Source organism: Trachurus japonicus, chromosome 16 (genome assembly GCF_045865225.1).
Source record: "Trachurus japonicus isolate A0001 chromosome 16, Traja_1.0".
In the NCBI taxonomy this organism is placed as follows: domain Eukaryota; kingdom Metazoa; phylum Chordata; class Actinopteri; order Carangiformes; family Carangidae; genus Trachurus; species Trachurus japonicus.
Window position 1 is genome coordinate 7,391,236 of NC_140922.1, and position 24,033 is coordinate 7,415,268.

At 42.4% G+C, this 24,033-nt stretch overlaps 1 protein-coding gene across 1 annotated transcript in view; it reads left to right on the plus strand.

Annotated features, from left to right (window-relative positions):
- Positions 1 to 1,475: 1,475 nt before the first annotated feature.
- sv2a (synaptic vesicle glycoprotein 2A) overlaps positions 1,476 to 24,033 on the plus strand; it is a 51,066-nt gene continuing 28,508 nt past the window's right edge. Inside the window, exon 1 of the mRNA XM_085803636.1 lies at positions 1,476 to 1,895. The gene's annotated coding sequence lies outside the window, so the exon portion shown is untranslated. The remainder of the gene's footprint in view (positions 1,896 to 24,033) is intronic.

Genomic DNA, 24,033 nt, shown 5'->3' on the forward strand with positions numbered 1-24,033 from the left:
CCTCAAGTGGCCAAAAAAACCTGAGGTTTAAAGGCCCCCTCCAGACATGTTATAAAACAAAATACTTAATTATTAATATTTATGTTTCTCCCACATAAAACGTGAAAAAAGAGGAGCTTGCTGGAATAATTTATTCCCTAATTTCTTCAAAGAGAAATCAGGCCTTAAGCCCCGCCCACCACTGCTGGTAGGTTGACAGGTGGAAGAGCAGTGTATATATTGTGTATTATGATTTTGAATAGACGATTAGCGTGAGAGGAAACATCAGTGACTCTGTCACATATCTCACCCTCAGTCAAACCCACACTTGGGAGTTTTTGTGGAGTTTGTTGTGTCGTATCAGTGTAAATTTTTTGCACACACAAAACATCTGGATGTATCCTAAATTAGCAAGAATTGCTGAGTATGTGCTGTGAGCATACTGGACATACCAAACCGCCCCTTATAAAAAGTTTTCTTGTCTGTATACAACATCTATTGCACGTCTGCGGAGGGATCCCTCATCTGTTGCTCACCCTGAGGTTTCTCCTGTTTTTCCCTGTTAAAAGGGTTTTCTGTGGAGTTTTTCCTCAGTCGATGTGAGGATCTAAGGGCAGAGGATGTTGTTATGATGCCATGTAAAAAGCCCTTTGAGACAAACTGTTTGTAAAAATGGGCTATACAAATAAAATTGCCTTGCCTTGCCTTGCCCACGATGTATTTCAGTTCAAAATATCTGATATCTCCGGAATGAGTGTATTGTACCAGATTTACAAACAACTGTTGCTTCTATAAATGGACCAAAACTCTACACAGCTGTGCTAATGCAAACTCTGGCTCTCTAGGTTTCAGGGTTGCAGGTTAACTCATTCATGTCTTGTATTTGATACTGTATGTATATATAAAACAATTATGGACATGCTAACAAGGTTAAAGAAACTTGGTTTCCATCTGAGGGGTTGTTAAAGTGTTGCTGGAGAGATCACGTCACAGATCTGAAGAGACTCGGGTGTGAATGATCCAGTTAATAATGGCTGAATGCCTTCTGGCTGCCTCAGAGTGAGGCTCCTTATTGTGCACAAGACTTAATGGGACACTTGGAGAGTCATAATTAATGTTATTGGGAACACCTGTGCAGACATTAGTAATTCCACTTATCATGGAGGGGCTGTTTCTCTTATTGAGTAATATACAGTTGGGATGTTTAGCTTGTCTTTGGAGACAAATACTTTACAGGCTTCTTTGCAGGCTATATGTTTATGTCTTATAGCACTGCAGTAATATTTTTATCACGTCCTTTCAAAATTAATAGGAGAGGGGTTTCGTTTTTTTCCACCAGGGGCAGCCTTGTGAATTTGTTTTTCTTCTTCTAACAAGGCCAATTAGAGGCACGAGCCCAAGCACGTGCAGGGAGAGGCGCGTCTTGCACAGTTGACTGCACCATCCATTTGGTGCATATGGAGCAAATGACGGTCTAACCGAGACAACGCTGTTTCCCACCTGGCTGTGCGCTCCCCGTGTAAAGCGTGACCCCACACTCAGGACTCACCTGTGGTCCGGTCACAGCGAGAACGTATCAATCACTTAACCCCTATCTGGCTTCGTGCAAGACCCCCCCCTCCTCTTCCTCATAGGAATGGTGTCTGCTGGAGGAGGGATGGGAGTGGAGGAAGAGGAGGAGGAGGGGGCGGCGTCTCCACCAGGAAAAGGATGGAGTGTAGTAAGTGAAGGGGGGCGGGGGAGGGGAGAGGAGGGGAGGAGGGCGCAGCTCTCTGCTACTACGTCAGCGCTCATCACAGCAGCACAGCACACAGGACCTCTCTGCTTCAAGTACTCGGGGGTGACTCCCTGCACAGCTGAAAAAGAGGAAAAAGGCGAATTCCGTTCACCCCCCAAAACGACCATCTCCTCAAAAGGTAAGAAGATGAATGATGCTCCTTAAATGTGCCACAGTGTTTCTAACCTCCTGTTTAAACCCATTAACTTCCGCTGCTGTGGTCGTTTTAAACTGTGCACCCAGGAGCGGAGTGGCATTTAGGATGTAAGATGTTTGTTGGTTACTCGACACTGATTTCTGTCCAAACACCAGTTTATAGGCCTCTGCTGCGCAACGCGATGACCCCTAAACCCGCACCCCGGGGGGATCAATGCACAAGTGGAGCTACGATGGTAAAAAGACTAAATAATTCATTAGGGATTTTACTATCAAACAGGATTTGAAGGTTTGCGTCTGCGGATTTTGGGGCGAAAGGCGCCCTTCGCGCGTTTCGGATGTCTCGTGCGTTAAGAGCGATCACCATCATCCATCTCAGCGCAGAGGTTCCAGTGAGTGGAGGAGGCGCAGAGGGGGGATGACAGGAGGTGACGAGGGTTATGTCTTAATGCCTTTAAATAGTTCGTGGCTCCAGCTTCACAACATCGATCCGGCTCTCAGCATCTAGCGATGCGCTCAGGCACCGATGCCCTTGTCTCTGTCCGTCACCTGTCCCCCGCTCCCTCCTCAGCACACGGATATTAATCTCTGCTTCAGTCTTAACCGCACTTTTTAATCTCATTATAGAAAGTTTCTCCTCTTTATGTGCACATACACCATATTTGTAGACCAGGAGCGGCTGAAACGTGCAGCATGTAGCTGGGGTTGTCCTGTCCTGCGTCGTGCGCCACAATGACCTTGTAGAAACCCAGCGGGAGAATGTGACGGAGAGAAAGAGTGATGAGCAGTTTTTTTTTCTCCCTGCTTTCCTCTGTGGTGTTGCTTTGCGGTGGTTCATGTCAGTGCGCGGTGCTGAATCGACTTTGCCCTGAGAGGGAGGAGGTTGGACGCTGATGGTTGTGACCTTTTGGATGGTTTGAACTCTGGGTTCCTGACAGAGGAGCAAGGAGACTCAGCTGTAGGTTAAAACATATGTATATGTTCAGTTGTTTGTTTTGAGGGTGGTGCGTTTTACAACTTAACATGTGTGATGTCTTGTCCCTGTCGCACTGGCAGCCATCACTGCAGCTCAGTCAGTCAGTCAGGCTGTGAGCTGTGTGCAACCACCCCTCATGAGGGATCGAGGCAGTGAAGAGAGCAGCTACTAAGCACAACATGCAGGACTCTGGGCAGCCCACTCTTATATGATGTGTAGATGGTGGTTGTACAACTTACAGCCTCTACATTAGTCTGTATCAGGCTGCAAGAGCTGTGGTAACACATTTTACTTTGACACACTGTGTAATGGTTCCTCTTTAAAGGAGCTCACAGCAATCAAATGCATCCTACTGATTTTCTTTCTGCTTTAAATTATGCTTGTGACTGGATGTTGAAAATCTGCATTTGACACCAGAGTGATCACAGTATAGTGTTGATGGACATGAGAACATCTTCCACACCTGTGTAGGGCTCTGCTGGGTCTTTAGGAGGAAAACCAACCAGGATTCACTAAAGATTGTCTGAACAGTGTCAGTTTGGGTTTTGTCATGGTTTATGTGTTGTGTATCTGACAGATCTAGTTTCCCAACCTTCAGAAATCCCTTCTAGAGGTCAACAGTAACAGTTTGCTCCTCAGTGGAGTAGCTGACCATTATTTGTAATTTCACTGATAATCAATTAGTTGTTTGTCGAACCAAACACTAAATATTTGCTGGGTCACATTTTAGACAACTGAATATGTTTGAGGTTTGGCTGAATGAAGCTAATTTGAGAGAATAGCTTAATTGATGATGAAAATCATGCCTAGTTGCCGCTCTCATCTCTTTGGACGTTTGATATGTGTCCATGTGTTTCTACAGTCTGACTTTGGAAGAGGATTAAACAACATGTTGATTTATTTATGATGATCTTTTACAATTGAGCTGTCAGTCGATGTCGACGGCACACAGCGCAACCAAAGCAGTGTGACTAGACATCTTTGTTGCACACGCGGCTGACACCTTGATTTAAAGACGCTGCTCCCTGACTCAGGAGCTGCACTTGAAAGCAGGAGGAGCTAAGGGAGCTTCTCCGTTTGCTGTTGTCATTTTCTGCCTGCTACCCCTGCTGATTGGGCCGTGCTCCGGTCTGTCCGTAGAGATTAGCCCCCTCACAAGTTACAACTCGCCTTTTCACTGCAGCTGGGAGAAATGATGGTGGTTATATTAGCATAACAGCATAAGAAAAAATCAAATAGAGCATCGCATGAGAGCTCAGATGTCCACCTCCACTGTCCTGTCAAGGTGTTGTCAGGATCAGCAATAAGCACAGTTTGTTTCAACAACTAGTTCTGTGCTTCAAGGAACACTTGCTTCATTAGTACAGATCCTTTTTTGGCTCGTGATGCTGCTGCTGCTGCCACTGAAATCCTCCTCTCTGCTAAAGATTTTCTGTGAGGCCCAGTGATAATTGATGGCCTTTTCCCTCCTCTCCAGATGGGGTGTGGTGGGGCAGCGAAGCAGCGATTAGTGTCAAGCACATAACTCTCCATTAACAAGTGACAGTGCAGTTTTTTTTTCTATATAAAATCAGCCAGAGGAGGTGTACCACCGGATCAGCTGCTTTTGTAAACTAATGCATATGATAATTATTCATTGGCCCTGTGCGCTGCTTGTGTTTATAGCGATGGCATCTGTCTCTTAATTAAAAGCTCCTGCAGTTATGGAACAAAACAATAAGGATAATATAGATTTATTTGCACATCCTAAACTTTCCTAATAGTGAAGTAACAATTTTAGATAATAGAAACTGATGGAAACTCAGTTTTGTTGGAGATTTCCTGGAAAGGAGCAGGTTATTACAGGATGAGTGGAGACAGTGTGCTAAGTGCTAATTGTAAGAACATTAAAGTGGTAGGCCCACTCATCTCTTCCAGCTTTAAGCAAAAAAAAAATTGACGGAGGGTTTTACTAAAATGGCGAAACATTCCTTTGATATATAAAATGTTATTTCTCAGGAATTATCTCCATCTTCCACACAATTGGAGCCTAATTACAAAGTCCTTACAGAGGAACCTTAATAGGTTGTTAAGCAATTCTGGGGCCTATAAAATAAAGCACCTCCTCTTCTCTCCTGCACTGCGTTAAAGAATGGTGTTCAGTAGATTGAACTTAACACAGTAATGAGGTGGCACTCACTCTCTCTCTCACACACACACACACACACACACACACACACGCTACAGCTCCAGCAGAAACACAAATCGCCTTGATGCGCAGGGATGCAAGAGCAAAGCTTGTAGTGGCAACAATCTAATTCACAAAACCGTAAAAAGCAGAGGAGCATCCTGTGGTAATAATGTCTGCATACTGAGTTTAGTCTAAAGTAGAGTTATAACATCATCTCTGCTACATAGTCTTGGGTCTGTGGTTCGAATTTGTTTATGGTACAGTTTTCTATAGTTTTTCTGCTAAAATCAGGGACTGCAGCTCGTGAAGCATCTCAGCATCTACTCAGAGAAGTGCAGTGAGGTTTTGCACAGACCCAGGTGGTGATGAATCCTACTGACTTCTGTCATCACACAATATTTTCCTTTGGTGATCCTCCAACTTTTCCCACAGCCACCACAAGGTTCACACTGGTGGTTTTGAGTGAGGTATATGGGATGGATTGCCATCAAATGTGGTGCAGACATTTATGTTCGTCTGAGGATGAATTAATTTCCAACTTGACTTTCCATTAGTGGCAGCATCACTGGGTGAAAGCTTGAATATGTATCAGCAACAATAACAGCCAGCTGCTCTCTGCATGCTAATGTGCTGAACTAAGATGGTAAACATGTACCTGTGAAACACCAAATCACTGCGGTGCATAACTACAGCTTCTCTCTCCTGTTAGTCTCAAAACAGGTAACACTAGTGTCTAATTATATCTCCTCTATGGCTGACTTCATTACCTGAGGTGATTGTGTTGGTAACGGTTAATTTGTCACATCTCCATGATGATTTCATTTGCTTCATATTTGCAATTTGTCAGTTATCAGCAGGTTAAGAGAAAGATATTTTCACAGCAGCTTATGATACAATTGACTTACAATAAAGGCGTTACACAGGTGGAGAATGCTAATGAACTCAAATGAGAGCGCTGTGAGCTGCTGTGAAACCCCACAAGTTACACACACACAGCTGTACTGTGGTGGTTTAGGCTCTCGTGCTGCTGGTTTGGATGTGCACCTCTCAGCTGCCCTCAGCCTGACTCCTCCTCAGTCCATTTTGCAGTGAGCAAAGCCAAAATGGATGCAGAGAGCTGACGTCACTGTGTTTGACATGGTGTTGCTAGCCGCCTTGGTGCCACCAGGGTGACAGTGCACACTGAGAGCCCGAGCAGGGGAACAATGACGTGACTCATGTTAGCCTGCAGATTCTCCCAAAGGGGAGCCTATGCAGCGTGGGGCTGGAGCTGTGACCCAGCAGGCCTAACAACCAATCATCATCTCCCCGCCCCTCCTCTTTCAGCCCGCTGATATGTCCTTAGCATGAATGGGCCTGCAGCAATGCAGGAACATGGTGCAGCTGAACACTACTGTCACTGCCTGTATGACTGTGTGCAGATGTCACGCTGTGGTTGGTGCAGATGAGCGGGAGCTGGGCCCAGGCTCTCCGTGAGAGACTTTTTTATCGCATCGATACATCACGGCGGCGCTGCCACCTCTGTCCTTGTGGCCAGAAAACAAGACATGAATAATTGATGGGTCCTTCACACACGCCTCAGCAGGACTCCCCTGGAAGCTCAGGCCAGAGTAGCTGAGAGAAAAATGATGGATGAGGATGCAAGAAAAAATGCTGGTGGATGGGTGAAATTCACCATGAGAGGCGTCGGCTGGTGATGAGGGAACGGCCAGGAAACACTGCCTGTGTGTGTGTCCTTCAGAGGAATGATACACCTCCCGTGTCCTCCAGCTCAGAGGGCATTTCAATGATATCGATTTAACATCTGATCCCTCAGACGTTGGTGCTGAGTCAATATAAAGAAAACAAATTTTTCTGAATGTATTATGTTTTAATGGAAATGCTGCACCCACAGACCTCTGAAGATTATGCTATTTTATATAAGGTCTTTAATTAAACGTTTTGTGGTAGTGAGTTTTTTTAATTTAGTAAAAATGAGCACTAATTACAGCTTGGCAAAAAGACTTGTTGTATAATTGCTGCCCTCCATTCCCCTCCACATTTCACATATCAATGCTAATGATTAATTAATTGTACCTCTGATGCAGAGTGTAACTTCTACACAGACATTATAAATGCTGTTTGGGCTTCATTGCATCATAAGATTCCCGTTTGACATTTGACTCAAACATAGAAACTCAGACTAAGCTATCTGTCCTGTTTCAGCTTTAAAACTACCGGTCTGTTAACTTTAATATCTTATTTAATTACAGACACATTCTGTCGGCTACATCACACCACCCTGTTATTACATCAGAAGCTAAACCTTACCATATTGTATTATGTTTAATGACCTGTCCTACAGTCATCTGCTGTTAAAACTTCTAAACTCCATTCTCATTTTCATCTTGTAACAACAGATCTAAATAACCACTTAACCTTAGCTGGTCCATATGTTCCATCCTTTAAATGGAGTAAAGTGAAAAGTGTCCTCGAGCTAGATGCTCTGATCCCAGCTGGAGATTTTAAAGCTTTATGATCTGATGTTTTTAATGACTCTTGTAACTGCCTTTATGAGCTCTTAGTTGATTCCGGATGTCTGAATATTTTTTAGGACAAAAAACTTGTTTACCACGACTTGGATGACTGGGAATATTTCAGGAGCATGTAGCGATGAGGTGAAGATCTAAACCATTTTACGACATGTCTGCTGTTTCCTACTCCTTCTTTCCTTCTGCCTTCTTCTTCATCGGTTTATTTATTAATGCAAACTTGCGAAACATGCTCTCTGGCTGGCTGGATTTTCCATTTGGGCTGCCATACATGGCAGCGCAAGATGGCGACACTCTCTAAAGCAAGACCCTTGCTATATGTATATATAAAAGAATAATTATATGGCTACGAAAACCAAACAATTTTTTTTCTATAGCGATTATATTCATGGGTAGTATATTCAGATTTTGCCAGTAAACCTTGCCAATTATTACACACTGGACCTTCAAGATGAAATGAACAGCTTTTTTCAGCATTATAACATTTGCCAACTGCTATCTAGGTTTTTCGATATAACTTGAATCATTATTAACATTATTAGTGATCTTGAGGTGAACATGAATGAAACTACAGTATATGGGCAATCCATCCAGCACCTCCTGTGACACAAACTCTCATGATGGTGCAATAGTAAATGTCAGGAAATCACCAAAGCCAGTAGGGTTCATCCTCTGGAGACCATGAACATCTGCACAAAATTTCTCAACAACACACCACACCACAGATATTGAGGCCAAATCATCAGGTGACACTGGCATCAAACACAGCCAGATATTTAAATCAGTAGACATGAAAGCGTTCATGAACAATTGAATCTCTGTAGTTTATCCCACTGAGTCTGTCAGAAGTTTATTCAGCTCGTCTCCCAGTGCTCAGAAGTCTCCTCCTACACTTAATGTTTCATTGAGAGGCAATCAGCCGCCTTGTCTCCCTGTTTCCACATTGGAGAGCTCATCTGGAACGAACATACTAATCAGTGTAATCTCCTCCTGTGGTCCCATTGCAGCAGCGGACAGTGTGCTTTTATTATGAGTGTGGGCGTTTGTTGACTCAGTCTTGTTTGGGCGGGGGGGCATCTTCAAACAGAGCAGGCGCGTGGGCCGCATCTGACCCGACCCAGGATGCCACGCTCCTGTTACACTCATGAGAGCGGAGAAGACTTTCCAATAGACTGATGACACAGCCGAGCTTATATTGACTTCCGTGTGTGTTTTCCGTGCATCTCAGTGGACTGTGAGGAGCAACAATTAAAAATGTGCCCAGATAGAAGGAAAACAAACATATGAGTCTGATAGTTTTACTCATGTTGACTTCAGGGAGGACTTCATGTTCATGTTGCTTAGAAACTATGAGGAGCTTTGCTCTAAATCAACATGTCAACAGTGAGTCTCAGAAAAGCTGAGACACCTACACAGTCCATTAAAAACAGACTGTGAATCCACATCCAGCCTGTACTCTGAAATATACTTATATATTCTTAAAGATGCTGAGTAACATATAAATGTTAAGCTGAGTTTTTTCTTCTTTTTAATGAAATGGATATGTGGTGTCATCGCACATTATTTCATTCAGCTTCCCCGTCTTCTCCACACATCTTTTCTTTCTATCCATCATCATGTCATGTTGATGAGGAGGGTTAAGGTTAGCCTCAGGGACAGGGACAATCTATCAGAGGGGAAAATTCACTGTTTGCGTCACAGCGAGGAATCAAAGATGTCAAGAGGAAGGAATTCAGCTCTGCATGGCATTACCAGCCATCTGCAGCTCCGAGGGTCCGCCACTGACCTGATCGCTCCTACCTCTCTCTCTCTCTCTCTCTCTCTCTGTATTTTACTCACACATATGCTGCAGTACAGTAACATGCGTTTCTTCTTCACTCTGGCACGTGCAGCATACGTGTCAACGCTCAGTCCCATCTCACTATCTGCAGCCTCTGTGGCGTCCAATCAGCATCAGGATTTAGTTCAGTCAGTGTAAATGAGGGTGGAGCAGTAACACAAAACCTACAGTAGCCTATAGACACAGTTTGTGCTAATCATTGATTGTTGTTATTATGAATTTTAACACCCATTTGCACATTTGCTGTATCATCCTATGTTATATAGACAGTGGAAAACCATTCTAATGAAATTCAGCTGCACAGCCTTTCTTCACTGTATGAGTCTGGTCACATCTCATTAATGGTTTTTTAACCTTAAATGAATCCAGCTTCCAACTTTTCTCCTCACGAGTCGTAAACAGAATATCTTAGGCTTTTATTGTTAATCAGCCAATTTAATATTTGACTGGCAGAATGTTTAACCAAGACAATAATTAGCAGTTTAATGAGTGAAACTAATCATTAATTGCATCCATAATTTAGAGTAGAGACAATGATAAGTGGATTAATGATTTTTTCCATTTGAATTTAAAAATTAACAGGCAACTGATAATTAATTTTGATAATCAATTTATTTCACCAAAGGTCACTGCCTCAGCTTCTCCACGGTGAATATCTGCTGATTTCCTGACTGAATATCTTCATGTTGTATAAAACAGGACAAGTGAACACATCACTTTTTTCACTCTCTATTCTGACAACAATCTGCATGAAAATAATAATCAGTTGCCTCTCCAATGGAGGTGTTAGCTAATGTGTGAAATTGTGTGTGTCTCCATGTAAATGTGTATGTGTGTGGCGTTGTGTTACTCTGTGGTGATGAAAGCTGAGGTTATATTTGGAGACAGGAATGACTCATCCTGGCAGGAAAACGAGGGGCTGTTAATTGGATGCATCTCTAAACGGATACATTTCCTCTCGTTTGATCCTGGTTTTTATTTCCACAAACTGCTCAGCTCACACTGCTGCTGCCCCTCCAGCTGTGGCTCCAACCTGCCTGAGCCTTGTGCACCAAAGGACTGTTGTCTGCTGGTGATGTGAGACGTTCACAGGGAAAATGATCCGTCTCAGTGACCTGAGAACTGCAGTCTCAGAAATATTTCAAATACAGTGTTTATAACAACATGAAGTTATTTACAGTAAATCCAAGTCAAGATTACCTCATTTACACCTGGCATTGAAATACCTTTGGGAGATCAGATAGCACTTGACATCCTGAAATAGAGGTGTGATGCATCAAAGATGGATTGTGATCCATAGTGGCCATAAACACAGGTGTAATACAGTTATGTGGGAAATTCAGATGGGAAATATGTAATTAAATGTGGCTATTTGAAACCATCAAGGTACTGTAGCTAAGCTGCTAGCAGCCATTGGCAGTGACACAGCTCTTCTTTTGCTATCTTTTTGTGGTTGTTCTGTTGTTTTTTGGATCCATTCAAACAAGAAGAGGATGTGATGATGCAATCAGATACCAATCCAATCTCATCATGAACTAGAGCCATACAGTACATTAGGCTGTAATAACAGTAGGTGTACGTAATGTAGTCAGATTAAATCATTATGCTACCTGCATATGAATCTTATTGTAACCACAGGTGTAACTAGAGTCTTTGTGTTTAAGACAAGATCAAAACCACTGTCCAGCATCCCCTTGGTTTCTCTTAGAGGTTGTTGTTGCTTGTCCCAGTTTCTCTTTGTTGCGTGTTTGTTATATCTTTTGTTCTAGAGACTTTTCTCAGATCTGGCATTAAAAAGCATCTCAGGTGACTTGATTGCAAGTGGATACAAGTATAAAGGAAGAAAATACTGTGACAGGTGATGTCATAGATTTACTTCAAGTTGTCTTTTATTTATTTTACTGTTCCCTTATAAATCTAATATGGTGAATGAATCAGCAAGCAGTTGCCTACTTCTTGACAAGGCTATCTCGCTAGCCAGTCCAGTATTGACTGTCTTGCTAGTCGCTAACTTTGTCTGCTGTTTGGTGCTAAGCAGGTAGATAACAGCTGCCTTATTGGTGCTTTTGAAATGAAAACAGCTGCCTGGAGTTGGATGAAAGTGTTCAGACTGAAACTTGCTGCAGGCAAGTCGAGGGCTGTAAAACCAGACCAATGAGCTGGAAACATGCTATAAAGCTCAATTGAGCTGAAAGGAACTAAAGAGTTTGGAGATGATTCTCTGTGGGTTTCTCGTCACCTTTTTTGTACAGGCAGTCGCATCACACAGCGATGACATACGACTATCGAGGAGTGCAGCTTTAACGTAACTCTTTTATATTTTAATATGATATGAGATGATGTACAGACATTTGTTTGCACCGTCCAAGTGCCTCAAAGCAACATTGGTGTTGATTGGAAAAGCCCTCCGGTCATTATGATTATCTCTGCAGGGAGGAGGCCAGAGGTTGCACTTCACCATTTGTTTCAGCATGAGCACAATCGTTGATTATTTTAACATTACGATGGAGTTGACATAGTCAGTTTAAACCAAATATACTTTTTGTCCAAACTTTAATCATAGCATTACAGGACAAATCACACACTTGACATTTAATGTGGATGATTTGTTGTGTCCTTAATGTTGATAATGAATATTTTTCAGCTGTTGCATCTCATATCAGTGTTTTGTCCACCTGTAGTGAAACTATGTCTGTACTCTTTTAGATACAACATCTTGGCCTCTGGTAGTTTGACACCCATAGTTTACTGCTCCATTTATTATCTCCATGTATCTCCACTGGTCATGATGATCAAATAATGTGGATATGAATGATGTGATTACACAAAATGGTTGTGTGATGAAACCAAAGTGTTTGCCATGTGAAAACATGAGAGAATACTCATGTTTAGAGAGAAACGGTGACACAGGTTTTCTGTGGGCACCAGGGAGGGGAGAGAGAGAGAGAGCAGAAGAAAAGATATTAAGTCTCTCCCACTCACGCTGTCAAGAAAATAAATCGAGTTGCGAGCGTGATGGGGTTTCATCAGAGATAGTTTATTCAGAGAGCGGTTTCTGTGAGTCGAGGGGTTTGAGGGCGACAGTCACGGTGGTGTGTATGAACTGTCGACCGGTTTCTTCCCCCTCATCCATCTTCTCCGTGCCAGAAACCACTTGTCTTTTCCCCCTGCCAAAAACTGTCCACTGCTAAATGGGTCTTGTATTTGCACTAAATAAAATGTCCTGCCGCTATCATCGAGTGCCAAGGCCTGATGTAGAGGAAGGAATCTATTTTGAACAGCTCACTTTAGCAGATGCTTTTAATGCTCCTGCTTTTAACGGTGCGGTAAAGAGTGACTGTTAAACACTAAGGGCTCTCAGGCTGAGGTGGGAATGGCTGTTGTGCTCTAGTGATGAAAGAACTTCCTTGTCAGAGTCGGACTAATGTGGTTACAACTCCTTCAGTGGCGGCTGCAAATCTCCTGTGTGAGGTAAACAGTGGAGATGTGGGCAGACGAAATATAATAGTCCCAACGCACGACTTGAGAAAATCAATGAGGCTCACTGCTTAAAACACAACCTGCGATACTGAGTTACACTGTTACATTATTTGGAGACATTATTAAAGGTCCCATTTTAAATAAAGTGTGATGTCTTTAGGTTGATCATATAGCAGCAGGGGGTTCTGTATTAGTACTGTGGAAGTATCAAAGCCTCAGTCCACAGTGAACACACGACCACTTCAACAGCCAGTCCTGGCTCGGTCATCAACCTCAGCCTATCAGAGCGAAGAGCTGTAAGAGTAATGAACTACTACTGATGAACTAATTTAAAACCACAAATACATGTTCAAATGAATAACTAGAATAGTGTCAAATATGGGACCTTTAATTAAAAAAAGATACAATTTTTTTTTTCTGTAATTGGATGATCCATCCATTTAAATTTCAAGGAAAACAAAATGAACAAACTGATCTCAGCCCTTTTAACAACACCAGTCTGTTTCTAACAAGCTGTTGACACATTGCCTCCTACATTTAATATTAACAAAGAGACTCTGGCTTCACCATCAATATTAACACGTTCGCCATCAGAGCTGAGAAACATCGCGCATCGAAGTGTCTCAGCAGCGACTTTAATGTTTTCTGAAATAGGCAATTCTCAGATTTTTTTTTTCAATGTCTCCATCATAGAAATAAAACTGTGTAAATCCACGGTACAGTTTGAGCCTCAGGCTCCAAGACACTGGCATTCATGTAGTTGCCACATTTTTGCCTGCCGTCCTTTGTTAGCACGCTTTTAGCCAGCTACCTTGTGTGTTGCACATGTGTTTGGTTTTTGTATGTGCGTGTGTGTATGTGTGTGTGGCTGCATTTCCCTTCCCTGTGGCATTTTCTCTGCTCAGTAGAAGAAAATGGGATTACATAATTAAGTCTTTCATCAGCAGCAGACAACAGCCAGCGTTGTTGCCCCCTCCCATCGACTGTTGATTTATTATCAATTCACACTTCATTACAGATGCCAGAGCAGTTTGGAAAACGACTTTGTTTCACAGTATAGTCTTTACAATCTGAGCCCATCTGTTTTCTCATTACTCCACAAAGCATTTAGACTTCATCAGACACCACTTTCATTCGGGGACATCAGCCGTGCAGCAGGGCTGTATCTTTATTCTTGGAAAGTCTTTGTGATATTTCCACTGCGCCGAGAAAGCAGCTGCACAGTCACCCTGCACATTAACACCAGGAGAGAATCTGTTATTCATGGGCAGAGAGTCAACCAACACCTACTCCCATCTCCGCGTCTCCAGCTTGTGAAAGGCTAATCGCGTGGTGACGAGCCGCTTCAGTGCTTTCAGACGGGCCTCAAGAGTCTCCTGGTGTAAAGGTCGTCATCATGGTGACGAAAGGGGTGTGGGGGGGGCAACCAATCGTGTTACTGAACGCTGAACGAGACAGAGAATTGATTGTGTCACCGTGCAGAGATGGATGGAGGAGGTTGCAGCCGAGCACTGGACACTGACAGGACAAAGTGACCTGGAGCAGGACGACATGATATAAACACATTTACTGTATAACTGCAACAAACGGTCCAAACCCAAATCAATTAGGAAATCAATAGAGATGGTTTTACCTCTGATAGTGAAGATTAAAATGTATAATACATAACCTACAGCATCATCCACAGTAAGGAATGACAACAAACTCAAAGGCTTCATAAATCTCTATAATTTTTTAACCATTTGTAAAAGCTTTGATTATGGCCAATAAGTTACTCACGTTGATTTATTATTGCAAACTGGATCTATAAATGTTGATTTGCTTGCTTGTATTTCATTAGCAATTAATCTGTTTCTGTTATCTGACTAGCTGATCATTTTATTGTATTAGATGTGAAAAAAACAGCAAAACCACACAGTCCAAAATCCAAAGATATTCAACTTACAGCTGTTGTGGCAGAAAGAGGTGAAACAAAAGAGGAATCAGATGGTTGGGACACAAGTGTCCAATGGGGATCTCTTTATTTCAACACATTTCCGTAACCAGCGTAGGCTCGAGATATCTTCCCACATTACAAAGAATGACATGCCTTTTTATACCAAACCCAGGCTATGTGTGTGTATTGGTGTACCGATCTCATCCTGTTTACCAGACGTTTTGGCAACTTTAACCCAAAAGGGCAAAGAGGGGGAACAGCTTAGTATTATTTATCTTGGACTTTGGCTCTTATCACTATGTGTGTGTGTGTGTGGTGCATTTCCCAATATTTCCTGGCTCTCCTGATGTTTTTGTCAGCTTGTTCCGCGTCTGTACGGGTCATGGTAACCTAGTTCAAATCTTGGGTGTCCTGGGTTTCGCAATCCTAATAGCGCGCTAGAACATGAGGTGATAGGATTTGCACTTTTATTCTCCTACACAGCATAAAGTCTTCACGTTTAAGAAGCTGGAACCATCAAATATTTGGCATTTCTGTTAAAAACAACCATGATTTTATTATCAAAATAACTGTCGATTTACAGTGTGGTTAACTGACTAATCGTTGCAGCTCCACACGTGTTTCAAACCGTGTTCAGCTGACGTGTGCCAACTGAACACTGCACCACTCAAATGACATTGTCCTTTTATTAGGAAACTTCCTCAGAAAGTATTACACAAAGACTTGACTGCCCTTCATCAGTCCTCCATATTCAACATGTTCACATGGCTTTAAATTTAGTCTCTGTGCCCTCAACACTACAGTATTTGTCTTTGATGGCAGCAGCGTAGGCCGCGGGAAAATGTCAAAACTGACGCAGATGCAGTGAAAGTGATTATTTTCCACCAGCTGCTGTCGTTCCAAACAAATGAATTCTCCCCCAGAAAGTCTTTTCAGTGTGTAGCCCACTGTGTAGAGCCTGCAAAAGAATGAATCAGCATTTACGCACTTGAAAGCAGCGCTGCCGTGCCGGGTTTTTCCATCTTCGTACATGAATTTATGAAAACTGCAAAAAAAAACAGATCTCATCTGTAATGCGCCCTGTCTGCTCTGAAGCAGCTTCACTACATCACAGGCTGCAGGGGACACAGAGTGTGGCCCATCGTCACAGGTCTAAATCTTTGTAGCTGTGTTGTACAGTGCATCAAAGACCAATCAACAGCTGAACATGTGAGTCAAGACAGAGCAACTAATGCAACACAATTTGCTAATATGACTGTGCAGTAACCGGCTCCATATGTTTGTGTTTTTTTATGACATCTAAGCTCATTTGGCACATGGTTGAACCTCCAGGCGGCCACTCCATGAACTGGTCAGTGAGTTAACACAAACTAAAATGAGCAATTTGGCTGATGACGAAGCACCAAATGTCTTTCACAGCATTTGCTTGTGATGTGATGCTGCGTGTCGGGGTGAGAAGCTGTTGAAACCAAATAGCAGCAAAACTGTTTTAATTTATTTTAAAAAAACGACTACAAAAGTGAATGAGGTTTGCTGAGCGGTGCCAGAGGTATTGTATCTTTACTCTGAGTCCAGCCTGATCCCTGAGTTTCAGTCCAAATCCATCTAAAGCCTGTGGCCTGAGGGGCGTTTGAGACCAGTCGGCTTCAACTGAAAGACCTGACCTGAAGGCAGTGTCACCGAGCCTCCACTCACTCACCAGAAGTCGATTTAGCCCCCGATGTTTGTTCCCGAAGCGTTTGTGTATTTGATCCCCACATACTGGTCACTGATGTTATATAGAGACATTAGCTCTGTGTATAGTGCTGATGTTGAAGTGATTTATGGAGCAGAGCCACAGACAGGAATTCAACTTGACATTTTTGTTTTGTATTTAGAAAATGAAGAAGGCTCAGTTAAATATTTGCTGTACTGACTGACATGATATTTTGTTTTTTACATTCATGGCCCTCAGAGGATGAAGCCCAGTATTTATAGTGACTGTAACCCTAACCATTAGAGATTGCCATGAAACTTTGCATACACTTAGGGCCATGACTAATTAGCATTTTAATAATTATTTTCATCTGAATAGTATCAGCATGGTTTTATTATTATTATTTTAAATATATTTTTGGGGCTTTTTTGCCTTTAATGGACAGAAGAGTTGAGAGACAGGAAATGGGAGGCAGAGAGGAGGGGAATGACATGCAGGATAGGGACGCTCGACACGGGATTTGAACCGGGGGCGGGTCCTCTACCAACTGAGCTAAACACCGCCCCAGCATGGTTTTATTATTAATGTCAGGAACAATTTAGCATCCTTATTTTTTCAACTTCAACTTTTCAACGTTAGGAACTTCACATGTGTAAAAGCATCAGTACATGTGCACATACAACCTAATGACCCAACAACAACAACAACAGTCTGCACACACATCTGCAACAGCTTTAGACAGAGACATGTTAAATGAAAAACACAATGAAATATCCAGTAAAATTAAAGGGTAAAAATGATATAACAATTTTTAATATGTCTTTTTAAAGGAGACATATTATGGAAATATACGTACATTTTTGAAGGCTCCATATATTTGGGTGTTTGTCTTGCCTTCCGGCCCCAAAAATGTGAGATTTGACAAAAAAATTCTGTAATGTGCAGGTTCCCTAGATTGAAATTTGTGTAGTTTTACGAGCTGTTCCCTCGGTTGTCTGGCAATGATTTAGCTAGTTTTTGAATTTGTATAACACCACCCCTAGCCCTGCCCCTTCTACTGGTACCAGGTAGTTACAAATATGGACACATGTGCAAACACACACGTAATCTGTATGTACTGTCTAGAGCTAGACTGCAGCTCTATGTGCTACCTACTGCTGTAACATGTTATGTCAAAATGTCATAAGTAAAAGAATGCTATATCAAAATGTAAAAAAGAAAAAAACAAACGAAAATATTATGATATGATCTGCATACTATTGCTGTAACATGTTATGTCAAATGTCATAAGTAAAAGAATGTTATATCAAAATGTAAAAAAGCAAAAACAAAAGAAAAAGATTATGATATGATCTGATTATGAAAAAGATTTTATTCTGTGGGTAATGGGGGCGGGACTAGATAAGCTTTTGCTTCTCCCGCTTTCCCTTTCGGCCATGTGTATTGTATTATTTGAACTAAGATGAAGTGTGATGATGATTATTTAAATTGACATGCCCGAAATAAACAAATTGATTGATTGATTGATTGATTGATTGATTGATTGATTGATTGATTGATTGGTTGATTTGCATTTAAAGGGACAGGCATTTAAACCAGCCGTTCTGAACAGGGCTGTTTTGAACGGATAAAAAAAGAGCTTTGATGTTTGATGATTGTGACCGAACCATGTCACAGACATGTCTTTAAGCCACCTGGGAACTATTTTAATTTGTGGAAAAGGGGCATAATATGTCTCCTTTAAAGGGATAGTTCACCCTAGAATGATATTTCGCTCATTATCTACTCACCCTCATGTTGACTAAGGGCTGGGAGAATTTTCAGAGTCCACCGTCCCTTCTCTGAGTTACAGGGGGTCTTGGCGTAGCAGTGCATTTCAATGCAACGGTTGCAAAGGGACACCAGAGCTCTTCGTAAAAAAACACACACAAAAAAACATCCAAATACCTCCATGATGCTCGTATGTAATGTCCGTCTTGTGCTGAAGCCCCAAATTGCGTAATTGTCACGAAAAAAATTAAATAAGTCTATATTTTAAGCTTGTTTGTAGCGGAAGCTTCTCAAAGCTCCTCTTCCTGGTCCGTCCAAATCTCGCGTGATTCGCAGTAACCGCACTGACGCCGGCGCAAATCACGCGAGATTTGGACGGACCAGGAAGAGGAGCTTCGAGAAGCTTCCGCTACAAACAAGCTTAAAATATAGACTTATTTAAAGGGATAGTTCAACATTTTGGCAAATTGGCCCATTGCCATAATCGCTATAGTCATAGCAGTAGGTTCATTACCTTTAATTGTAGGTGTAAGCTATTTTCAGTACGGCGGAGCGCAGCAGCTGGCTGCTCAGAGCTACGCTATGGAGGCTAACGGAATTTCTTGGTTTCCCTCATTAAACTCATCAAATTCAACATCCCAAAACTCCACAGCGCTTTTGTAGACAAGTTGTGACCTGCACAACCACCACGCTATGAGATAATGACGGAACGATACGAAACGGAGCCGTTTTCGAGGTAAATACAGGGTAAATACGGAGACTGCTTGCTGAAAAACTGTCCCTGAATGCAACACGCATCAGCGGTTTTGTATGAATTTACCTCGAAAACGGCTCCGTTTCGTATCGTTCCGTCATTATCTCATAGCGTGGTGGTTGTGCAGGTCACAACTTGTCTACAAAAGCGCTGTGGAGTTTTGGGATGTTGAATTTGATGAGTTTAATGAGGGAAACCAAGAAATTCCGTTAGCCTCCATAGCGTAGCTCTGAGCAGCCAGCTGCTGCGCTCCGCCGTACTGAAAATAGCTTACACCTACAATTAAAGGTAATGAACCTACTGCTATGACTATAGCGATTATGGCAATGGGCCAATTTGCCAAAATGTTGAACTATCCCTTTAAATAAGTCTATATTTTAAGCTTGTTTGTAGCGGAAGCTTCTCAAAGCTCCTCTTCCTGGTCCGTCCAAATCTCGCGTGATTTGCGCCGGCGTCAGTGCGGTTACTGCGAATCACGCGAGATTTGGACGGACCAGGAAGAGGAGCTTTGAGAAGCTTCCGCTACAAACAAGCTTAAAATATAGACTTATTTAATTTTTTTCGTGACAATTACGCAATTTGGGGCTTCAGCACAAGACGGACATTACATACGAGCATCATGGAGGTATTTGGATGTTTTTTTGTGTGTGTTTTTTTACGAAGAGCTCTGGTGTCCCTTTGCAACCGTTGCATTGAAATGCACTGCTACGCCAAGACCCCCTGTAACTCAGAGAAGGGACGGTGGACTCTGAAAATTCTTCCAGCCCTTAGTCAACATGAGGGTGAGTAGATAATGAGCGAAATATCATTCTAGGGTGAACTATCCCTTTAAGTAATTCTGCTACTTTTTAAAATAATCTGAGATCAGCTTCTTGGAAACTCTGGATAAAGTAAATTATATTTGACACTATCAACAGGAAGTTTCAAAGGTTGAGGAATGCCAAACTGCAGCCATTACACATTATCATCTGATCAAAGAGAGGTATTAAAGCAGATTTGTTTTCATTAATCTCACTGTATCAGAGGGAGGAGACAGGAGACACTAACGAAGCTGGCTCCTCTTCCGCTTGGGTTTTAGTTTCAGCTGGCTCTCAGCGAGCTCGTTCTTAGAAACTCACTCGTCCCAGAAGACCTTTGGGTCGTGTGATGTTGACTTGGCAGTAGTGTGTGTGTGTGTGTGTGTGTGTGTGTGAGTGTGTGAGTGAGCACCCCAGAGGCTACACAGGAAGCTTTCAGAGATTCCCTCCCTCCTGCCTGCTACACCCCTCCCTCCTCTTTTCTTGTTGCATCTGCTGCTTCCTCGCTGTAATAACATCACCATGTGCTGGTTGCACTTTCACAAAATAGGTCAAAAACATATTAATGAACAGGACTGGTGATAATAATGGTGTCACTGAGGTTTGTTTGGCACTTATCCAGTGTAATTTAACACCACCCCTCTATATCCGGCCTGATATTAATTACATGGCTCATGGATTTATTGATTACCCTGCTGTCAGGGCAGTCTGATCACTTCCTAGACATCGAGACTACAATAAACACAGAGCACATATTGATACTACAATGTTGCAAAGGTTTATTAAACACATACACACAGCGTGATAAAATGATTTGTCTCATTATATTTGATGTGTGTTAATGTCTTTTATCCTCACAATACAACAAGAAAGGACATACTGTAACTGAACCCTTTATAATTCAGACTGATGAAATATAACACGCAAGTGGTACATGAAATAAGCAGAGAGGGAAAAAAGGAAAAGAGGAAGGGGAGAAAATGATGCACTGCAGTTGTTCATCAGGACGGTCATTTGCAGTCATAGCTTAGCAACCGTAAGGCATGGAAAGCCTGTCAGGCTTCATGTTTCTCTGGACTGAACACAGTGTTTTACTACCTGTGTAGAGTGTAGGCCAACGCTAACAGCTCTGCTCTGGTTTGAGGACAGCTACAGAAGAGCTACATTTGTCCTCATGCTTAGTGTTATATCTTTAATTTGAAAATAAGTATTAAAGAAATAATTGAGAAGTTTAATGTTAAAGCCACCACAAGCTGCGTACATATCTGTGTTGCTGCCATTAAAAGCTTGACAGGCAGCAGTGAGCTGTCAGTCACGGCAGTGTAATTCTCTCCAGCAGCCACCTGTTCTCTCCAACACTTAATTAGAAGTACACGCATGACAGGGTGTATAAGTAGATACAGAAGAAGTGACCTCATGTGTGACATTGGGTTGATTTCATGTGATTCCAGCTGGAGCAGGATGTCAGGGCGGGACATTACAGACAGGAGGGGTTGAACCAGAGCAAACATGGATGACTGCAATAGCTGTTAAGACTGTCTTCACCCTTTTTATTCCAGTGGGCAGTGGAGTAGGAGCACTTTAAACTCTCTGCCTTTCTGCTCATTTCATTTTAATAGGCATAAAATTAAAGGCTTTATTTATGTGGGAGAGCAGAGTGAGCGGCTGTTCTCTCACCTCCTGTTACTGTCTGCAAGTCAATATCATATACTGCTTATTGCAAGAGAGTCTGGGTTTGTCAGATAGAAGCACCAACCATATAATAGCTGTGTTATTTGCAATATTGTTTCAAAAATGGGAGACAAGTAATGTAGGCTATGTTAATTTTTTTCCCTGCCATATTCAGCCTTCATTTGACAGAACCAATGCAGACAGACAGGAAATTCAAAAAGAGAAGAGGGGAGTCAATAACTGCTCAGGGCATTAGGGCAACATTTCTGCCCTCTTTGTTTTAACATTTTGTGCCTGTAGAGTAAATACTGTAGGTTCTGTATACTGCAGCACTTGATCTCTATTAGTTGGTGTTTATGAGCATATTTCATATTTGCACAACTGTAGCTCCTGTGGGCACTGGGAACTGGATGCTGGTGTATAAACAGATAATGGATGGCAGCGTAGTAAAACACAGTAATAATAATGTAGAATGAATCTTTGCAGGGCAAGTTGACATATTCTGGAAATACATAATAGCTGCTTACAACTCTATTATAGTGTTTTATAAATCAACAGTGTGACAGTGTTCTGCTCTGGCCCTGTTCGTAGTCATGTTGTTGGGTGCGGCCGGCTCTGTTGGGCTGAATACTTACTCTCTCTCTCTCCCGCTGAGCTGTTGGCTGCCGCTGCTCTTTTTAAAGACACCGTGGGAAGCTACCAGAATGACTCCAGTGTTGGCCACAGCTGCAGTCGACCCCCCGGAGACCGGCTCTCCAGGAGCGCATCAACCCTGCTTGGTCTCCTGAGCGCACACATGCTGGAGATTTGCTATTGTTACAGACCAGGAGTAAACAGTCTCATCTCAGAGACGCTGAAAAACGGCAGGCTGCAGTCAGGGCTACAGTGATAGAATGAAGCTTGTCAACTCTAGTCACAGGTTAAAGCTGTGGTCTGGACAGGGGACAAGAGCAGGGAGCAGAGTGTGGTTTAGTGTTGTCAGAAATGTGCTACACCTTGTCAAGTTGCTCTTTAGGGATTTAAAGAGACTTGAACAGCTGAATGTGTGCAGTATCTGACCAAAAAAAGTGTGATTTATATTTATATAATTTTCACTAATATATTCAATTTTTATCCATTAATCATTTGGCAACTAGTCAAGTTTATCAGCATTGGTTTATTTACCTCAATACCATTTGGACACACACTAAAATGTGTCCCTTGCACCAAATACTGAAAACTATATTTACTGAGGCTTTAATTAGTAGTTCTGGCTTTAAATATGCTGTCCTATTTGGAGAAAAGTATAGTTATTACTCAAAGTAAGGTCTAAAAGAGTGTTTGCAAACACTAGGATATTGTTAAAGGGACATTGTGTAACTTCTCCTGTTTTCTATTCACGAAAATCGATTATTTCATTCAAAAGTATGTTTTTCATTAATCAGTAATCAACAAACTGAACTGTTCCGGTAAGCTCTGAATTTGCCGTTTATATCATTCATATCTACATGGAGCGGGTAAGCTCGGTGGTAGCTGCCATGTCGTGTCGCCATGTTTTTACGTTCTGTGGCAGCGTGACGGTAGGAAACCACGGAAACTCACCGGAGACACCGGAGCTGTCGGCTCAGGTGGAGGTGGCGTCTGTGAAAAGTCACCGCGGTAACGCAGTGAGGAGGAATGGAGTTACACTGATGCTGCATTCACGTGCAGTCGGGCAGACGGCCGTTGGTAACAAACCAGATGTCATTTTAGTCACAGAAGTTGAGAGAAAGTCGGTAAAACGTGGTTCAGGTAAACAATATGACATCGCCATGACAACATATTGTCACGTGTATTGTTTCGCCTCGTGCTGATGGACCACTTGTTTACATAGAGGCTTGTTTATGCCGTTATGTGTAGCGGCTGTTGTCCGTCTGCCGTCTGCCCAATTTTACGTGAATGCAGCATGAAAAATACAATTGAGTTGCTTGCAATATACAACCGCAACGCTAGATGGGAGTAATTCCTACACAATAAACCTCTAATTTAAGATACTTTCCTACCGCCATGTCAGATGAGAAGATTGACACCACTCTGTAAAGCATTTAGGCTGAGCCAGGCTAGCTGTCTCCTCCTGTTTCTTGTCTTCATGTTAAGCTAAGCTAACTACCAGCTGCTGGTTGTCCATCCTTGTTCTCAGCTCTCAGAGAGCAAACCAGAGTGAGACAAGCCAAACAAGCCTTACAGGTGAACTTATTTAATTTCTGAGGGAAATATAAAGCAAAGGATCACTCATTTAAACAGCATTATTCATGTGCAGATGGTGTGTGTGTGTGTGTGTGTGTGTATCAAGCCTACAATATCCACAATTCCTAGCTTGTCAGACGCTCACTGAAACACATATGGTAATGATGTCGCCCCTGCTGAGTGTGTTTTGGCCATTTGTTGAGCTTTTCCTCGGCGCAGCAGGTTCCCATCAGTGAGACAAACAAGGGCGGCATCCCAGCGACAGAGGTGTCAGAGCAGAGAGCCGGGGTGGCGC